Source organism: Notamacropus eugenii, chromosome 7, assembly GCF_028372415.1.
Source record: "Notamacropus eugenii isolate mMacEug1 chromosome 7, mMacEug1.pri_v2, whole genome shotgun sequence".
Taxonomy (NCBI): domain Eukaryota; kingdom Metazoa; phylum Chordata; class Mammalia; order Diprotodontia; family Macropodidae; genus Notamacropus; species Notamacropus eugenii.
In genome coordinates this window covers 19221669-19235827 of record NC_092878.1, presented here as the reverse complement: position 1 = coordinate 19235827, position 14159 = coordinate 19221669, and the positions used below count along the sequence as shown (strand labels likewise).

Sequence of the window (14159 nt, the reverse complement as noted above, 5' to 3'; positions counted from 1 at the left end):
CTGTTTGCCTTAGTTTCCTCATCTATAAAATGAGCTGGAGAAGGAAATGGCAAATCACTCCAGTATCTTTGCCAAGAAAATCTCAAACGGAGTCACAGAGAGTCAGACTGAAAAAAGACTGAAAAATGACTTAATAACATAGCACATATAAACTTGGGGCTCCCTCTCAACCCTGACTTAAAGGTCCAGAAGGTGCCTGTAGGTTGCTTTTCAGAGTCTAGGGGTAGCCCTAAGGTGTTGGGGCTGTTTTCTAATGCTATGGCTTATGAGCACCACTGTTATGTTTCTTACCAGGATGATCAGTTGTTATTAACTAACCCTTTTAGAAAAAGGGTTTTCTTTTACAAAGGTAGTAGATAGTAAGAACAATTGGTAGAAAACAGCCTTCCCCCAAAGTCTGCGATACACTTTTCCATCACTACATACAGAGTCCAGGATAAAAAGCAGATTCAGACTCTAGAACACATGGCAAAGGAGTAACTCATAGTTCCTGAAAATTCTGTAATTCTGAAGGTGATTCCTTTAGGTGAAGTATAGTTTTTCTGCTGGAATCTTTGTAGACCTTTGAATCTATTTCCTCATCATGTTCAGTCTTGCCCTTGACTTTCAACACAGACGTTATCACCAGCCAATCCTGGGGCACTTCTAGGATGTTGATGGTAAGTGGTAAGGTGGAAAATCTAAAATCTTCGGGTCTTTTGCAGCTTGAAGGGTACTCCTTCAGCTGGGGTGGGAGGAGACCTAGGCCACAGATGAATTGTTCTTCTCCCTCCAAGTCCAAGTGATTCCTTTTTATCTCTTCCTCTTCTTCCTTGTCATATATTCAAGTATTCAGGTTCTAAAGTAACTCTCTGGTAGTATGTAGGTCCCACAAGGTGTTGCCAAGTCCCTCATTCAAATAGAACCATCTTCTCGTAGCATCTAGTTGAAATGTCTTTGATTTAAGGAGGTGTCCAGTCCTTATTCACACCTAGCTCTGGTTGACTGATTCTATCAAAAAGTGTTGTCATTATCATTAGATCTCCTAATTTCCATCCAGATTCTTTTTCCATCATGCCATTGTGTTTTTTTTTTTTTTTTTAATTCTAAAAGCTAGAAAGAATGTTACAAGTTCATCTAGCCCAGTTAGGCTAGTTGACAGGAAAATTAGCAACTTATATTTGTATGGTGCTTAAGGTATGCAAAAGGATCTCATTAGACCTTGAGGTATGTAGTTTAAATCTATCCTCATTTTACATATAAGGAAACTGAGGGTCATGTAACAATTGGCTTTCTCATTCCCATCCTAATTCATATGTTGAATCCCAGAATTGAAACGGACATACAGGCCATCTCAATCCTATCCACAATTTCTCTGACAGGTAGTAATATAGCCTCAATTTGAAGACCTCTATGAAAAGGAATTTCCTTTATGCCAAAAGAGATATGGAACTGTGTATACCTTTTGTCTCAGCAATACCATTATTTACTTTGTTTCCCAAGGTGATCAGGGAAAAAGGAAAAGAACCTATGTTTCCAAATATTTATAGCAGCTCTCTTTGTAGTGGCAAAGAACTGGAAATTGAGGGGATGCCCAGCAGTTGGGGAATGGCTAAACAAGTTGTGGTTTATGATTGTGACGGAATACTACTGTACTGTAAGAAACGATGAGAGGTTGATTTTTAGAAAAACATAGAAAGATTTCAGTGAACAGAAGCAAGAGAATGTTGTACGCAGAAACAGCAATAATTGTTCGAAGAATAACTGTGAATGACGAAGTTATTCTGAGTATTACAGATACTCAAATCAACTACAAAAGACCTCTATGAAGAAAGATACTAACCACCTCCAGAGAAAGAACTCATAAATGATTCTGCATAGTTAGATTTTACATATCTATATATCTATATATGCGTGTGTGTGTACATATATATGAATTTATTTGTACGTGTATATGTACATACATACATATGCATATATGTAGATAGGTAGATAGATAAAAGGGTGACTTTCTTTAGTGTGTGGTAGGGAGGGAGGGCAGGAGACAGTCCTGAACTTTAAAATGTAACAAAATAATTTAATTAAAAAAAATTCTCCTGCATTTTGAAGCAGGACTACTTTTGGATGGTTCTGAATGTCAGAAATTTTTCTTTTATATCAAATTAAAATATGGAGAAAAGAGAGCAAAGCCCTGGGAGAGCAGAGTTTTCCCTGCTGGTTTCTTGCCTCTGAAACATTTGTCTCTTAATGACTCATCAGGGCATTTCCTTGTAATGACATTATGTCCTTTTTGTCCTTTAAAAGGACAAAGTTGTGTCCTTTTAACTAGCTTCCTAAAATACCTGGCATTACCCTATGCCTAGGCCACTGCTTTATTAGTATTCTTGGTGTGATGGTAGTGACAAGGATGAAATGTTTAACAGAAGTCAGGAAATGGTTTGGTTTTCCCTCCTGCCTCCCAAGTTGGACTTTGCTAAAGCAGCTCTATGGTAGGGTCTAAGCATGCAAAAGGCCAGATTGGCTTCAGGTATAGGCACCCTAGGCTGCTGTCTACATGGTGCCATTGAGGGATGTTGAACCACTCATCTCACTGAAAACTTCTCCCTTATTCTGTGTCGGAAATTTTTATTATTCCTTGTAGGCTCTTTAAAGAAGTGAATTTTAGCCTGGTTAAAGCTTTGAGTTAAGTAGGAGGAGCTATCACATCTATTAGTCAACACATCAGAAGAAATGTGCCTTTTTAGTTAAAAATATGCTACTGCATAATGTCACAACAGAGAGCAGGTTTCTGAGAGTTATGTTGTTGCTAAGTTTGGATGGAAAGAAAGACACTGAAAACATAGGATACCCTCTGGCTGATGATGTGACTCAGTGGGATTGATACAGCATCCTTGAAGATCTGATGCCAGAGGGAGCAGGGTTCTTACAAGGGTACTCAAGGGAGGAATAGCTGGTTTTAGAGTTTTTCCCAGCTAGCCAGCCCTGTTAAAGACAGCTTGGCCTCTGCTTAGGGCCTCTGCTTATACTTTAGATTGGTCTTTTCCTATTATGGGTCCTCAGTGGGAGGTGAATGTTTCCATTATCCACTAGGTTACAGTGGGAATAAATGAGATGATAATTAAAAGTGTCCCAATTGAAAGGTCCAGGTCATAGGACCCTAGAACTAGAGCTGGGAAGGACCTCAGATTGAATATTGTCATGCAGCATCCTAGTGTAATGATAAGAGCACTGGATTCGGAGGCAACTGCCCTACCTTCTAGTCTGGATCTGCCATTTACTGTCTGCTTAACCCTTTGGCAAGTTATTTAACTTCCCTGAGCCTCAGTACCCTTAGCTGTAAAATAGGGATTACGATACCTACCTTGCTTACCTCCCGGGGTTATCATGATGATTCATTGAGACAGTGTATGTCAAACCATCTGAAAACTGCAAATATAAAGAAAGTTATTGTATGAATGGTCTCTCAATCTCAAACCCCTGAATTGAAAGAAAGTACTGGTATATTGGGCCACCAATGAATTACTTGCCTTCAATTCAAACAATCACTTTCTCTCCAAATACATGCCCTAGTTCTACTGAAATGTTTTGGATAGATATATCACACACACACGTTTGTGTGTATGCTTTTGTATTTTATTTATTATATCTAGCTATCTACAACAACAACAAATCTGTATACAGTAATTTTTATTTTGGTGGATCATTATCAGCTTTCTTATGTAACAGTATTTATAAATGTGACCTTATTCAATGCCACTCCAGTTCAATTCAGCAGATGTCTATTAAGTGCCTAATAGGTACTGAGGATACAAATGTAGTCCTGATCCTGAGAGCCTTCATTATTTTTTGGAAGAATATGACATACACACACAGATACTAAGTATTTAAAAGCTTGTGCAAACTAATTTCAGGAAGGAAGGAGCTCTAACAGAGCTTGGGGTTGGTTTGTTTTTTTTTTTACTTTCAGGTTTGCATAGCTCTTTAAATATGTATTTCCTCATTTGATCTTTATAACAGCTTTGTGTGGTGGGTGCAATCACTAGGTGCAATTTTACAAATGAGAAAACTGAGGAAGTGGAAGAGAGGGGAAAGCTGAATCAGAGCTACATAGGTGTCGAGTATCTAGGGCAGGATTGGAACTCAGGTCTTCCTGTTTCAAAGTTCAGTTCAGCATTTTGTACATTGTGCCATCACATCTAGTTAACAACTGGATGGTTGAGGAAAGGCCTTAAATGGGAGATATTATTTCTGTGATATTTTGAAGGAAGTTAGGAATTCCAAGAGGCACAGGCGAGGAGAGAGTACATTCCAAACATGGAAGGTGTCAGCAGGCAATCGCTGTCACAAGACAACGTGAAAACAAAATGAACATGCATGTGTAACCCATAGGGTTCCCAGTCTTTACAGAAGTTTACATTTTTACAAAAACAGGACAAAGGGAGGAGGGGACACCAGGAAAGAGAATGACATGAAAGGGAGAACAGCAAAGGTGGAAAAAGACAAAACCACTCCCCATGAGGAGGAGCAAGGTGGGCAAAAAACCTCAGTCTTTTCCCTTGGGAACTGCTAGACTATGAAGATAGGAGGATCTGTTTATCTGTAAAGGACCCCAGCTGCACAAGCATTATCCCAGCCTGGCACAGACTGGCTGGCGCCTGTCTTGACTCTCAAGGACACAAGGAGTCCAGTTTGGGGTGCAACAACAAATTATGTAAGCTCAGGGGAAGCTTCAGGCTTGACACATTCAGAGCCTCCTGCATGTTCTGGGTTCAGTATTTCTGGAAAATATGGCAACTCAAAAAGACAAGTTCAGAGACCCCTTAACAGGGGCCATCTGTGCAAAGAGAAGGAGGCAGGAGATGGAATGTTATATACCAGGACCAGGTAGAAGGCCAGTTTGACTGTAATGGAGAATTCATGAAAGAAAGCAATATAAAATAAAACTAGAAAGGTAGTTGGGAGTCTCTGGAAGCCTCTAAAATGCTAGACTGAACATTTTGTGTTAAAGAATTAGATTCATTCCTTTTTTTTCATTTTGTCTTTATAGGTATATTTAATTTTATTGAACTCTTGTGGAAGAGAAATAACCTGAGAACTATGAACTTGTCAGTCTCTTAGTAGAACCATTTTGGCTTGTCTATCATCAAAATCTCCCTTCCATTTGGCAGGAAAGAGGTTGGGGATCCTTACTACCATCAGAAAATAAATTTATTTTTAGTATCAGTTTTACCCTCACTCAGAACGAGTCTTGTAAAAAGCTTAAAGGATAAGGGGGAATTAAAAACCTCAGAAAGTTTCTCAGCATCTCCATAAAGGGCAGAGCCAATGACTTTAAGCTAATGGCATGAAGAGTGACTGAGTTACCTCTGATGTCATAGCCAGTTCCATCACCCAAGTGTCTCTCCCTGTTTTGAATCATGGGTTTCAAACATCCCCCAAAGCTTTCCCCCTGGTAATTCCAAAGCTCTTAACAAATCAATCCTAGGGAGAAATAAACAAATATGTAGAAGAGCAACAGGATATTTAGAGCATGGTTTTAATTAAAATTTTCATGTTTCCCTCTTGATATCTTGTATGACCCATTAAATATATTGTTTAAATTCTCCATAAAAGTAAGTACTAATTGCATGCTAATCATCATTGTTTCCTCATTGTCCTCATTGTCAGGATCTCAAAACTCCCTAAAGAGGAGGGAGTTCAGAAGGCACTGAGACAATCTTTCCTGATTTTGTGACACAGATCCATTGTAGCAAGCCCTTTTGGTGTTCCCTGTGCACAAACCCTGAGATAGCTTGTCTTCATAGTTCAGCACATAAGAAGACCCCTCCAGGGGAACATACGGAAGAAATATTCCCAAAGACACAAAAGACAAAACACTCAGGGATATCCAATCCCATACTCCTAATACCCCCACCTACTCCTTTCTTCTTCCTAAAAGCACTGCAATGTTTGGCATGGGATATACTGTACGGTGATAGTCATCTTTCAAACACCAACAATGCAAATTTTGCTGCTTCTTGCTCCTGTGTACTGGTTTCAAGAAACTCTAGTTTTGATAAGGGCTTAGTGTATCCTTCAAGGATATTGAATTGCAGTTGCTGACTTTTCTCCCCTCTAGCTCAGTTGCACTATTTTTTTTGCTGTGCTAACACTAATCCCCTTTTTAAAAAATCCTGTCATCCTTGTCTGTCTCTCTCCCTCTCTCCTTCTCCTCCGTTTCCTCTCCCCTCTTAATCCCTTCCTCCTTCCCTTCCCTCCCAACACATACACCCAAAATATATGTACATCTAGATATACATCTACATATAGATATCTATTTATCTGAAGCTTTAAAATATCACTTTCTTCTGTACTTAACAATATATAATGATTGGATCATGTAGGATCCTGTAAAAAAAAGTTACAAAATGTGAAACACTTACCAGTCTTAAAAAGCTGTACTACCTGTTAGCCTGCCCAAAGTGAATGTTGCATAGAAAACTCAATAAGTTTATTTAGCCATTCTGAGTTGTGATTAGTCTCAGGCAGTCTATCTAAACAGTTACCTGAAGCATTGCCAGCTCTCATTTATCATTCAGTAGATCCAGGGGAGCAGATGGTATGATGGAGGGTCATTGCAGCTCTATAGTATAGAGATGATGCCGAGCAAGCATTAGTGGAAGGAATTTAGCTTGTTTAGCCTGGAGGAGAGCAGTCAGTCTTGAAGTATTTGAAGGGAAATCAAATGGAAAGGGGATTAGAATGTTCCCTTTGGCTTTCATAGGCAGAACTGGTAGCAATAATTAACCAGTGTAAGAGAGGCAAATTTTGGCTCAACATAAGGAATAACTTTCTTATACAATCAGGGTTATTCAGAAGTGGATAAAAAAATGGGTTCTTCTTTTCTAGAGATTTTAAAAGCAGACTTTGGGTGATTAGTTGTGGGAATGTTAGAGAGGAGATTCTTTGTTTATGTGTAGTTTGGACCACATGTGATTCTCAATTTGTTGATTACCTGGGTTCATTTACCTTTCTGTTACTTCCTGACATATTCTCTTGTTAAATAAGAGAAGTGCCAACTTTGTGCCTCTTTTTTTTTCCTTTGGAGAGAATGTTCCCCATCCCAGGGCATCCACAGGAATCCCAAGGTCATAGATCTAGGAGAGATCATCAGAGGCATTCTAGACCAGTTCCTTCTTTATACTCAAGGAACCTAAGGCCAAGGGAGGTTGTGATTTGCCCTAAGTCATACAGGTAGCAAATATCAGGAGTAGGATTTGAATCCAAGTCTTCTGACTCTAAAGCCTCAGGAGGTAGGATCAGGGTCCTCAACCATCAAACAGAATGGACAAGTCTCTCCATAGTTCTTCTAATCTGAGTTACCATTCCTGGTGTCTTTGTTCTTCTAATGTCCCACAGCAGTTATGATCTGCTTATCAGACCTTACTCATTCTTCCAGATCATAATACTTTACTTTGAGGGAACTAGATGGTGCAGTGTCTAGAGCACCAGTGCAGGAGTCAGGAGGACCTGAGTTCAAATCTTACCTCAGACACTTGACACTCACTTAGCTGTGTGACCTTGTGCAAGTCACTTAACCCCAACTGCCTCATTCTGGTCATCTCCAGTCATCCTGATGAATATCTGGTCACTGGATCCAGATGGCTTTGGAGAAGTGAGGCTGGTGACCTGCACAGCCCTCCCTCACTCAAAACAAAGTCAAGTGCAAGTCATGTCATCGTTTCTCTGATGGCGAGGTCTTCTTCGACAATGAAAGATGAACGCACACAATACTTTACTTTAGTTAGGTACTGCCAATTAAGTACTTCCCCACATCAGGTTCAGCAGAGCTACGTTGGGACTCATTCCTGGATAGATAGGAATCACATTATAACTCTTGTATCAGAGGGCTCTCACAGCAAAAAAAGAACGCAGGGTCACTTTGGGTAATCTCTCTCTCTTTTTTTCTCTGTGTCTCACACACGCACACACACTCACACACACACACACACACACACACACACACACACACACACACACACACACACACACACCAATCTGGAAAATTACTGATGCTGCCCAGTGTGCTAACACCAACTCCCTTGGCAAGCATATAGTTCACAAAGTTAAAAAAGGAAAGTTTTATTGAAAGGTGGAAGAAAAAAAAGTAGAATTCCCAATAGAGTTCTTGGAAGATGAAGCCCCCCTCGAATGAACAAACCAGCTGTCCAAAACACCTGTGGCATGTGACTCTTAGGCCATGGGCTCCCAACAAGAACCTCCAGTCATTCCCAAGGGCATTGTAAAATTTTAGACATTGATCTCTAAAATAGCTTTTCTTGTAGTCAGATGTAGGCAACTCCCAGCAAGTGGTATCAGGCAGCACTCAATGGCAATGCCAAGATTTTTCCTAGAGCAAATTTTTTTTCCTATCCTCAGATGTCTGCAAAGGGGAATGCCTGTAGGGTCTCCCTGCCTGGTAGGAAGTGCAGCTTTTCTTTGCATCCCTGCTGAATGGTAACAGGACCAAATTATGGACTTCCCTTCCTTGTGGCTACTCACCCTGTTCTCACAAAAGTTTCCCAGAGAGCAGGACCATGCCACTCCCTTGTCTCCAAGAGAAGTCATGTCATCTAAGAAGAGGTTCAGGTATGATGACTACAGATTTCTATGTATTTTCTCCTTTAGATACCTGAAGGGAAGTTTCCCATCCAGTGGAACATTCCTTATTTGGTCCAGGAGTTGGCAAAGCAACTTAAATTTCTCCTGAATGCTCTCTTTTAAAAAAGGGCAGTAGGACATATTGGAAGTAAACTGGACCCAGAATCAGGAAGACCTGGGTTCCCATGCTGCCTCTGACATCTCCTGACTGTGGAACCTTGTATGAAACACTTAACTTTTCAGTGCCCCATACACCTCTCAAAGACACAGCATAAGTGGCAGGGAAATTTTTCCTTATTGGAAATTCACTCTACCAATGAAATAATAGATCTGATTTTTAAAATCTTCTTTTAAATCCCTCATTCTTTGATTCTGTCTTCCCTGCCCCACCCCGAGTTTCTCTTCAGTCAGTTGGACAGCATCATTCAAATCATCTGAAATTGTTACTAGCCTTAGGGCTATTGCTACATATGGTAGGAGAGATGGGTAAAGAGGAGAAGTTTCTCCAAACCAGCTATATTATTAGAGCTGGAGGTCCAGAGCTGACTGAGTTATCAGTCTCTTGCCAAGCATCTGACCCAGTCTACTATTGTCTTCCCTTTCAACTTATGTGGTTCTTTTGGATCTTAACCATTTACTTGGTCTACTGAATATTCACTCAACAGATCCCGAAAAAAAAGTCCACCTGATTCTCATTTATTTGTTTATCCTCTGACTTGTGTTCTTCTGGGTGACTTGACCTTGGGTCAAGTCTGACCTGCCTTCTATGTGCTCATCCACATCTCTGACCCATGTTACCCAGGTTGCCTAGTTCCCTAATCTAAGTTTCTGATCCCTGTTTCCCAGTGCAGAAAGAGAACAATCTGCCTGGGAGTCAGTGAAATGAATATTGCCACTTGGCTTGCTTTTCTCTAGTTAATCAACATGGATTGCTTCCTATAGTCAGTAGGTAGGTAATTTTATTGTTGTTGCAGTACTGAGACATGACGAATAACTTACAAGGAGCATTTGACCATGGAATCCCAGAATAGCCATGCAAGAGCATTTATTCTCAGGGAGGACATGGGCCTGAGGAGTGAAAAATACATTGTTCAGTTTAGGGCAAGTCATAATTTGATAGATCCCAATATTTTTGAGCAACTGTTGACTCTAACTGAATCTGAGGTCTTCTCTAACCTCCTGATAATCTGTCTTTCAGCAAATATCAAATGAGGTGAATTGTGAAAGTTCAAGCACCGAAAAGAGAGACCTTAGCCGCCGTGTACAAACATCTTTGGGCACCATACAAACTGCCAAATTGACACCTCATTGCAGACGGCAAATAAAGTTAAGTTAAATTAAGTGACTGAGGGGACTTTAACAAATTACCTATTCAAAATTGCTTTTGCAAAGCTTACCAAATTCATGGCAGCCCTGAAAGTATCTCCTTGCAAAAAAATTTTCCCCCTCTTGGTCTTGTGGCTGCTGCAGGAAAATTAGTAAAATCCACAGAATAACATTTGAACTTTTGCAAATGAGTAAACAGCCAAAATAAACAGCACTTCGGAAAAAACACACATTTTCTCTCTTTTAAGAGCAGGCTGTGCCTCAGCAAAATACCTTAAAAGTGAACTAAAAAGCTTTTAAAAAAATAAACAATTCTGCTTATGATCATAAATTGGGACCATATGGAGATGTGAAAGCTGCAAGAACAATCCATTTATGCTCTTTTCTCACTGCCTGCATTGTTTGCATGCCACAGAGAATGCTTATATTAAGTTGAGTTCACTGAAGTCTTCAGTGACCCCCCAATAAGAATGAACTCTCTTCCTTCTGGGGCTTCTTAGGCAACATTGCAGAAAAAAAGAGAATGAAATGAAGAGCAATACTTGTTAATAAGCCACAGCTGAGAAGCAAATTCTCCTTTTCAATTTCCCATCATTTTACCTCAATTCATATTTCTCCTTTAAAGTGCCATATGGCCCCAGTGAATCTCAGTAGATCAGTGATATATACCAAAGTTGAAAATATGTGGTGGCATCCTTGTGAATGGTCAGTCATTGATAGAGCTATGTTGCAATTTGCCCTCTTGTTCGGCTTCCTGGCCTTAAGGGATGGTGAATATACAGACTACCCAGAGTAGATCTGTAGTCTGTTTTCTCCTAATCAACTTGATTTGTGCCATGGTGTCATGGGTAAGAGAATGTGGATGATCCGATGCCAGCCATCATCACTAAACAATCAGGCACTGTTTGGCCACCAGTGTAGCATGGGCAATGATAGTTTCTTTAAAGGTGAAGCGTTACATTCTCATTGTCTCTTGTGATTATCACTTGTGTTTCTTATTCTATAGAAGTATGATGGCATAATGGACAGAAAACTGGGTGTAGAGTCTGGAAGACCTACGTTCAAATTCTGACACTCATACTGACTCTGGGCAAATCACTTATCCATCTTTGTACCTCGGGTTGCTCTCTATGACTTAGCTACTGAGTTATATAGTTAGGTTTCCATGCTAAAGATAATTCTTTTGTTATTTTCCCCAATAGCACTTAATGTTTGTACCACTTATCCAGCACTTACCTAACCAGTTAAAATTAGAAAGAAATTAGATCAGACCCCCAAAGTCAATTGGACTAATCATAGATGAGAACTTTAATTGAAATGGAAATGATGACCTCGGTGCCATTACAATATTAGGCCCCTCTTGGCTGCCACAATGCAGGAATTCTTGGAAACACCCAATACCAGGGCTCTGCTTATGAGGAGGGATATGGTAATTATTTGTAAAAGGATATGCCTTAGGATCATAGCATCATAGATTTGGAGTTATAAAGGCCCTTAGAGATTCCCTAATCCAACACTCTGATTGTACAGATTGAATATAGTCCTTAAAAATGAAAATTATTTCTTTGACATATGAATATGTGTTTACTGGAGATCAAGTCAGAAAGCTTTAAATCGAACTAACAAAATAATAAAAGGATAAGGGTATAGAGAAAAACACAATAAATGAGTTTCCTAATTTTTTCTTCCCATTAGCTTAGTTTCTACACAGATATATAAGGTATTTGTGCTAATTTTGGAAAGCATTTGCACATATTTGAACTCCATAGACAATCATAAACTTCATGCTAACCAGTCTTTTCAACCTTTTAACAAAAGCTACATAATAAAGGAGGACTAATTTATGTTTTTTCTCCTCTTCCTTCTCCTCCTTCTCTCTCCCTCCTCTCCATCCTTCCCCCTCTCTCTTTCTCCTCTCCCCTTTCCTTCCTTCCTTCCCATTTCTCTCTCTCTTTCCTCTCCCTTCTTTCCTTCCCCTTCTTCCTTTCTCTTTCCCTCTCCTCTCTCTCTCTTTCCCTCCCCTCTCTCTCTCCTCTTTCTCTTTCCCTCCCTCCCCTTCTCTCTCTGTCCCTCTTTCCTTTTTTCTTCTTCCTTCCCCCACTCTCTTCAGTTGGGGTTCTAATGTGTAATGAGAATCCTAAAGAAGGAATGAGGAGACATAAGGGACCAGAAAATCCGAAAAGTGTCTTATCAGCATTTGAATCTTTGGGAAGTGGTTGTACTTTTTGAAAGAGTGGGTGGATGTATTCAAATCAGATACTGCCATATAAACTTCAAGGTCAAGTTTGAAGTTTCTCAGAATATTATGTCCTAAGGAGGCCCTCTCATGCTTACTTTTTTTCCCCTTTGGCTCTTCCCTGGATCATAGGTTCTGTTTCCTTACTACTACCTCCTACAATCTTTATCTTCCTTCAATTGACCATTCAACAACATTTATTTTTTTGAAATAGATGGTTATTGATATTTTTTTATTTTACCTTGCCTGGGCTTCTTCTCCCTCTCCTACCCAGAGTCATCTCTTCTAACAAAGAAATTTTTTAAAAAGAAAAAGAGGAGGAAGAGGAAAAAAGTTCAGCAAAACTAATTTTGCATTTAGAAAAATCTGACATTATAAGCATGTTCCATGCCAGAGGTGTCAAACATGAACCTGTGGGCCTCATGCAGCTGGAGTGCAGCCTGAACCAGATTAAAATGTAATTCAGAAATGTTTAACAAAACAAATAAAAATAGAGTGAAACATAGATAATGTTACTGTATGGTTTTCTAAGTGAATATTCAGCCTGCAGAGATCCTGACATACAGTTTAGTTCTACTTCTATTTCAATTTGACATTTTGACATTCTATCCTCCCCAGCACAAAAGAATGGGAAGAGATGTCTTTTCTTGGGGGGGGGGAGGGTCAAGATCAATAATTATTTATGAAATTTTCAGCCTGCAGTTTCTCCTATATCTATCTTAGTTTTGAGTGTTTGTTTCCATGTTGTGGTCCATTGGATTGTAAGCTCTTGAGAACAGGGACTGTCTTTTGCCTTTCTTTGTATCCCTAGTGCTTGGGGCAGCTAGGTGGTGCAGTGTCTAGAGGTGGTGCAAGAGTCAGGAGGGCCTGAGTTCAAATCTCACCTCAGGCACTTGACACTCACTAGCTGTGTGACCTTGGGCAAGTCACTTAACCCCAATTACCTCATCTTGGGTCATCTCCAATCATCCTTATGAATATCTGGTCATTGGATCCATATGGCTCTGGAGGAGAAGTGAGACCTGCACAGCCCTCCCTCACTCAAAACAAAGTCAAGTGCAAGTCATATCATCATTTCTCTGATGGCATGGTCTTCTTCGGCAATGAAGGACAAACACACACCAATCCTTAGTGCTTAGCATATTGCCTAGAATATAATAGGAGCTTAATAAATACAAAATAACTGATTGATGACTCCTCTGTGCCAGGCATTGTGACTCATGCCATGGGTGTAAAGACAGTAAAACAGTCCCTACATTTAAGGAGTTTACATTCTAATAGAGGATACTGCATGTATATAGACAGGCATCTGCAAAACCCATAGAAAACACATGCAAGGAAAGGAAGGCATGAGCAGGTGGGGTGGAAGGGGATGGAGTTGGGCACTAGGAAAGTCCTCTTGCAGAAGGTGGTGCCTGAACTGAGTCTTAAAAGCAACCAGGGATTTGAAGCAGGGGTTATGAGGACAGATGTCATCCATTGATTCACTTCTTAAAGAGGGCTCTTATTACCTCACTCAAAGTGTGAACCTGAAAAGGCCTCAGCCTAAAAGGGCCAGGGTCCCCAGGGTCTCCCATTGCATTCTGGGCCATCTCCAGTCATCTTGATGAATATCTGGTCACTGGACCCAGATGGCTCAGGAGAAGAAAGTGAGGTTGGTGACCTTGCACATCTCTCCCTCACTCAAATCCAGGTCAACTGCAAGTCATGTCATCAATCCCTGATGTCATGGTCTCCTTCAAAAAAGGACAAACACAACAACAATGAGGAGGGAATGTATCCCAGCCAGCGCTTAGGCATGGATACAGACAAGAAAGGATATTGAAAGTAAGGAGCAACAAGAGACAGCCAGACTGATAGAATGCAAAGTATGTAGAGAGGGAGTAATATATAGCAATGGGTCATGTTCAGCACAATTCAGGTGTCACCTCCTATACTTGGCCCTTTAAAAAATCATCCCAGGTGTCTATGTTCTCTC

At 40.2% G+C, this 14159-nt stretch overlaps 1 protein-coding gene and 1 long non-coding RNA gene across 13 annotated transcripts in view; one reads left to right on the top strand and one right to left on the bottom strand.

Annotated features, from left to right (window-relative positions):
* Window positions 1-14159, top strand: part of SCG5 (secretogranin V) — an 80952-nt gene that overhangs the window by 23369 nt on the left and 43424 nt on the right. The window lies entirely within an intron of this gene.
* On the bottom strand, window positions 354-5917 carry LOC140513295 (uncharacterized). Its single transcript, XR_011970131.1, has 3 exons — window positions 5344-5917; window positions 3341-3405; window positions 354-990 (listed from the first exon to the last, which is right to left on the bottom strand). It is a non-coding gene; the product is annotated as an uncharacterized lncRNA (long non-coding RNA).